At 45.5% G+C, this 6,748-nt stretch overlaps 1 long non-coding RNA gene across 1 annotated transcript; it reads right to left on the bottom strand.

Moving 5' to 3' along the window:
• Positions 1-764: 764 nt before the first annotated feature.
• Positions 765-4,277, bottom strand: LOC147984005 (uncharacterized). Its single transcript, XR_015615023.1, has 2 exons — positions 3,128-4,277; positions 765-2,357 (listed from the first exon to the last, which is right to left on the bottom strand). It is a non-coding gene; the product is annotated as an uncharacterized LOC147984005 (long non-coding RNA).
• Between the last annotated feature and the right edge of the window lie 2,471 nt (positions 4,278-6,748).

Raw genomic sequence — 6,748 nt, forward strand, 5'->3', positions numbered from 1 at the left:
TGATGAGCCCAGATTCCGCGAAATGGCTTGAGGCCATAAAATCTGAGATGGGATCCATGTATGAGAACAAAGTATGGACTTTGATTGACTTGCCCGATGATCAGTGAGTCATTAAGAATAAATGGATCTTCAAGAGGAAGACGAACGCTAATAGTAGTGTTACTATCTACAAAGCTCGAATTGTCGCGGAATGTTTTCGACAAGTTCAAGGTGTTGACTACGATGAGATTTTCTCACTCGTATTGATGCTTAAAAGTCTGTCCGAATCATATTAGCAGTTGTCGTATTTTATGAAATCTGGCAAATGGATGTCAAAACTGTATTCCTTCATGGATTTCTTAAAGAAGAGTTGTATATGTTGCAACCAAAAGGTTTTGTCGATCCTAAAGGTGCTAACAAAGTGAGCAAGCTCCAGCGATCCATCTATGGACTGGTGCAAGCATCTCGGAGTTGGAATATATGCTTTGATAAAGTGATCAAAGCATATGATTTTGTACAGACTTGCGGTGAAGCTTGTATTTACAAGAAAGTGAGTGGGAGCACTACAACATTTCTGATAAGTATATGTGAATAACATATTGTTGATCAGAAATAATGTAGAATTTTCTGGAAAGCATAAAGAAATGTTTGAAAAGAGTTTTTTTTAAGAAAGACCTCGATGAAGCTGCTTACTGTAACACCCACAATGCGGCTATATCTCCCACGTGCCGGGGCACGACTTAGAGGCAAAGCCACATGGTAGGTTTATCACAAGAGGGGTAATCTTCACACAATCCCATGTACTGAATAAGAAAGGGATAAAGAGTTGGCTTACAACCACTGCTTCACACAAATACAAGTTAAACATACATCATCCAGAATACAATCAAGGTCCGACTACGGAACCAAAATAAAAGAAGACAACCCCAAATGCTAGATCCCCGATCATCCCAACTGGGCACCACTACTGATAAAAAGGAAGCGAAACAAAACAATGACCAAGATCTTCATCAAGCTCCCACTTGAGCTGGGTTGCGTCACTTGCACTGGTATCGTCGGCATCTGCAAATGTTTGGAAGTATCTGTGAGTCACGAGGACTCAGCAATCTCACACCCACGAGATCAGGACTATTTAAGCTTATAGGTAGGAGGGAAATGAGGTGGAGCTGCAACACTAAGCATATATGGTGGCTAACATACGCAAATAAGAGCAAGAAGAGAAGCAACGCACAGACGAGAAGCTAAAAGTGATCAAGAAGTGATCCTGAAACTACTTACGTTCAAGTATAACACCAAAACCGTGTTCACTTCCCGGACTCCGCCGGAAAGAGACCATCACGGCTACACACGCGGTTGATGCATTTTAATTAAGGTAAGTGTCAAGTTCTCTACAACCGGATATTAACAAATTCCCATCTACCACATAACCGCGGGCATGGCTCTCGAAAGTTTATACCCTGCAGGGGTGTCCCAACTTAGCCCATCATAAGCTCTCACGGTCAATGAAGGATATTCCTTCTCCCGGGAAGACCCGATCAGTCTCGGAATCCCGGTTACAAGACATTTCGACAATGGTAAAACAAGACCAGCCAAACCGCCCGGATGTGCCGACAAATCCCGATAGGAGCTGCACATATCTCGTTCTCAGGGCACACCAGATTGTCCAAACTTCCGGTAGGCCAACCTAGAGTTGCCCCTGGTGGCCACTGGCGGCTGACAGGTTGGACCAACACTCAGAGGAGCACTGGCCCGGGGGTTTAAAATAAAGATGATCCTTGAGTCTGCAGAACCCAAGGGAAAAGGCTTAGGTGGCAAATGTTAAAACCAAGGTTGGGCCTTGCTGGAGGAGTTTTATTCAAAGCAAACTGTCAAGGGGTTCCCATAACACCCAACCGCGTAAGGAGCGCAAAATCAAGGAACATAACACCGGTATGACGAAAACTAGGGCGGCAAGAGTGGAACAAAACACCAGGCATAAGGCCGAGCCTTCCACCCTTTACCAAGTATATAGATGCATTAATTAAATAAGAGATATCGTGATATCCCAACATATCCATGTTCCAACATGGAAAAATCTTCAACTTCACCTGCAACTAGCAACGCTATAAGAGGGGCTGGGCAAAAGTGGTAACATAACCAAACAATGGTTTGCTAGGAAAGGTGGGTTAGAGGCTTGACATGGCAATATGAGAGGCATGATATAACAAGTGGTAGGTAGCGCGACATAGCAATAGAGCGAACAACTAGCAAGCAAAGATAGAAGTGATTACGAGGGTATGGTCATCTTGCCTGAGATCCCGCAAGGAAGAAGAACGAGTCCATGAAGAAGACAAACGGACGTAGTCGAACGAATCCTCAGAAACGCGACGTTAACGGAACTAACCTGAAGAAGCAACACCGGGAAGAAGCAAACAACATGGTAAACCAACAAGCATAAACATGGCATGATGCACAATCAAGTATGATGCATGTCCGGTTTAAATATGCATGGCATGGCAAAGTGCACAAACAAAACTACAAGTTAAGTGGAGCTCAATATGCAACGAGTTGCATATTGACGGAACACCACATGACTTATTTAGTTCTCTCTCGTTTATGTACCCAACAATATTAAATGTTGTTAAACATGGCAAGAGATGAAGCATAAGTAAAATACACAGTTAGGCATTTTAAATGAGGCCGGAAACATCAAACAACAATTCCGGTAAATCCTCATGTGCATTTAGCAATTTAATGCAAACAACAATTTTAACCATTTTAAATGTTGTTATCATGATGCGAATGACATGTTCAAGTTTATGCAATTTTTATGAAAATGTTGACATGAGCATGTTAGAGCATTTGTCGCCATGCGGAACAAAAGGGTGCCACGGCGGCGAAATGGGAATGGTGCCACGGCGGTGAAAATGGACATGGCGCCACGGCAACATATCGGTTCCGGTAGCTCATGGAATACTGGTGCAAAAGGAAAGTGACGGGAGCGTGTCATGCAAGGATGGTGGGGTGCTCCCGGATACCGGGTTCCCACATGTCGGTGCCAAGACAAAAGAGGGGCAACGTGCACCGACAATTCGGACTCGAGGCGAACAAGGGTGCATCTCATACAACATGCATTCATTCATTCACGGGCGTCGTCTCAGGGTTATACCTTCGAAGCGTGCAAACGGGACGGTTCTCGTTCGGTGCAAAGTAGAGGAAGTAGGCGTTCTCGGGACGTTCGTAGCGGAAGTAGTCGTACACGGCGACGGTAGTTGTACACGGGTCTTTGACCACGGAAGTAGTCGTACAACGTTTTCGTAGATGTTCGGGGTCACGACACGAAACTTGACGTCCACGAAGTCTTCGTGATTCGACGGTAGTGGCACACGTTTTGTAGCCGTTAGAGTCATCGGTGGAGGAACTTGGCGGTCCATGTAGTCGCACTTGGCGCATTCGAATGGTACTTGGTGAATCCCCGTAGTCGTACCCGGGTCATAGGGGAACTTGACAGACCCAAGGTCTCCGGGCGTAGTGGTATTTGGTGAATCCCGAACGGTTTTGACGATCCGGCGAGACGACATGGTTCGGGGTAGTCTCAAACTTGATGGTCTCGGTGAATCCTCGTGGTGATCATTGGACTTGAGTCATGGCACGTTACAGGGGGCAGCAAGGCATGGCCGACTTGGTGTGCAACAACAACAAAAAATGGAGTCCGGGCGTCCGGGTGGTCTTGGCCACGATAGAGGCAGCAGGGCCAAAAGGGCAGCCAGGAGACGAGCGCAGGCTTGCAGGTCGGAGCAGAGGCGGCAGGGCGGAGCAGCAACACAAGACGCGGACAGAGGAGGTGCTGCCAGGCACTTATGGTGGTGGAGCAGGGGCTCCACGCGAACAGGGCCGCGGTGGAGGTCGTCGTCGGGCGCACAAGCACACCGAGCAGGAGCGCCCTCGGGTCGTGCAGAAGAGGGGGCTAGAGCAAGGGAAGGAGGGCTACGCAGAGGAGAGGCATGGCCTCCCTAGAGCAGCTGGCAACGTCGGGATAGCCTGGACGAGGCCGGAGTTGGAGAGGAGCTTGGGGGTCACGACGTGAAGGAGAGGAAGCAGGGCATGGTGATGGCCCCGTGGGCGCCAATGGCGGCGTCGATCGTCGGACAGCGAGGCGGGATCGCGGGGGAAGGAGAGGCCGACGAAGGTGGCAGAGGCAAGGAGGAGGCGGGTCGACGGGTTGATGTAGGAGGAGGTCGGGCGTAGAGAGGGAGAGCGGGAGAAAGATGGGGACGAGCGGGATCGAGAGGAAGATGGGGACAAGTCGAGGCTCTCTGGCGGCGGGGTGGAGACGAGGGAGAGGGAGAGATGGGATCGGGCAGGGGAGAGGGTTAGGTTAGGATTAGGTGGGCCTAGGAGGACAAATGGGCCGGCTGCGGGAATGGATGGCCTCGGGTGGGCCGGCGTGAGAGGTTGGGAGGCCCAGGAGGCCGGCGGCGCAAGCTCTCTCTCCCTCCCTTATAATCTTCTATTTATTGCATAAACAGAAATAGAGAGAAAAGTACAGGGGGTTAGGTGTTGAAGTAGGGATGGAGGAACATATTTCTGGAAAACATGAAATATGCCCGATTTAATCAAATTAGTTTGGGAATTTTTACAGACTATAAATTTAAACATGGTCGAATTTAATTCAAACTTGCATGAATTTATAATCTAACCAAACTGAAGCCAAATGGGCTTAAATTTTAGGGCCAATTCCAGTTCTGCCCCTAACTCGAACCCACTACTCAGTTTTGCCCCTAATTTTCAGGTATGCTCAGTTTTGCCCCTCCGCCGTTAGTGTCACTTATAGAAATGCCCTTTTGCGCCGTTACCGTCCGGTCAAAGTACTTTGACCATCCAGAAAAAATAGCAAAAAAAATCAAAAAAATATGAAATTTGGTGGGATCGAAGATAGTCATGTCCGCAAGGCGCGTGCACGTTTTTGTGTTGGTTGGACACTCCGGGAGCTCGTGGCAAAGGAAAACAATGTCCAAACACAACAAAAACGTGCACACATCTTGCGCACCTGAATATCTTGAGTCCCACGAAATTTCATATTTTTTTGATTTTTTTTCTTTTTTTTTTGAATTTACTGCTCGCATGCATACAAAATTTATGTTTTCCTTTGACACGAGCTCCCGGAGTGTCCGAACGGCATGAAAATGTGCACGCGCCTTGCGGACATGACTATCTTCGATCCCACCAAATTTCATATTTTTTTGATTTTTTTGCTATTTTTTCAGGACGGTCAAAGACCTTTGACCGGACGGTAACGGCAGAGAAGGGTATTTCTATAAGTGAAACTAACGGCGGAGGGGCAAAACTGAGCATACCTAAAAATTAGGGGCAAAACTGAGTAGTGGGTTCGAGTTAAGGGCATAGATGTAAATGTCCCTAAATTTTATAGGATGACCCTACATAATAAATATGATTTATGGGCAAAAGATGAACATTTATTTGAGCAATTCTATTTGCAACTCAAATAATAGAGAAAAGGGAAAGAAGGAAGTGGCATAGGGATTTGAAACTTGGGTGAAACCAAGTTGGAAGTGAGCATGGGGTTGATGGAAGGATCAAGAGAAGAAAAGAAGTTGCAATGCACATGAGCAACTAAATTAAACACACACAACAATGGTATGGAGAAGATGCATGGTGCAAAATAAAATAAAACAAACATCACAAGTGAGCAAGCACGCATGAACATGATGGATGCAAATGCACATGATGCAAAGATGAATGCAACGAACCTAACAAAATACACGAGAATCTCGGAAAAACATGGAAGGCATCTGGAGTGCCGGTCTTGGGGCGTCACACTTACATATTGAGCATCAAGATCTATAGAGATAGATCAAGACGCTTGATATATTTTCAATGAGTACATACCTTGACAAGATTTTGAAGCAGTTCAAAATGAAAAAGTAAAAGAAGGAGTTCTTGCCTGTGTTGCAAGGTGTGAAGTTGAGTAAAGACTCAAAACCCGACCATAGCAAAAAATAGAAAGAGAATGAAAAGTCATTCCATATGCCTCAGTCATAGGTTCTATAAAGTATGCTATGCTGTTTACCAGTCCTATTGTATACCTTAGCATCTTTATGGCAAGGGAGTACAATAGTGATCTAGAATTAGATCACTGGAGAGCGGTCAAAATTATCCTTAGAGGACTAAGGAAATATTTCTCGGTTATGGAGGTGATAAAAAGAGTTCGTCATAAAGAGTTACGTCGATGCAAGCTTTTTACATTGATCTAGATGACTCTAAGTCTCGATCTGGATACATATTGAAAGTGGGAGCAATTAGCTAAAGTAGCTCCGTGCAAAGCATTGTAGACATAGAAGTTTGCAAGATACATACGGATCTGAATTTGGCAGACCCATTGACTAAACTTGTCTCACAAGAAAAACATGATCACACCTTAGTACTCTTTGGGTGTTAATCACATAGTGATGTGAACTAGGTTATTGACTCTAGTAAACCCTTTGGGTGTTGGTCACATGACGATGTGAACTATGGGTGTTCATCACATGGTGATGTGAACTATTGGTGTTGAATCACATGGCGATGTGAACTAGATTATTGACTCTAGTGCAAGTGGGAGACTGAAGGAAATATGCCCTAGAGGCAATAATAAAGTTATTATTTATTTCCTTATATCATGATAAATGTTTATTATTCATGCTAGAATTGTATTAACCGGAAACATGATACATGTGTGAATACATAGACAAACAGAGTGTCACTAGTATGCCTCTACTTGACTAGCTCG

Source organism: Triticum urartu, chromosome 2A (assembly GCF_056163025.1).
Source record: "Triticum urartu cultivar PI428250 chromosome 2A, HENAU_Tu73, whole genome shotgun sequence".
NCBI lineage: Eukaryota > Viridiplantae > Streptophyta > Magnoliopsida > Poales > Poaceae > Triticum > Triticum urartu.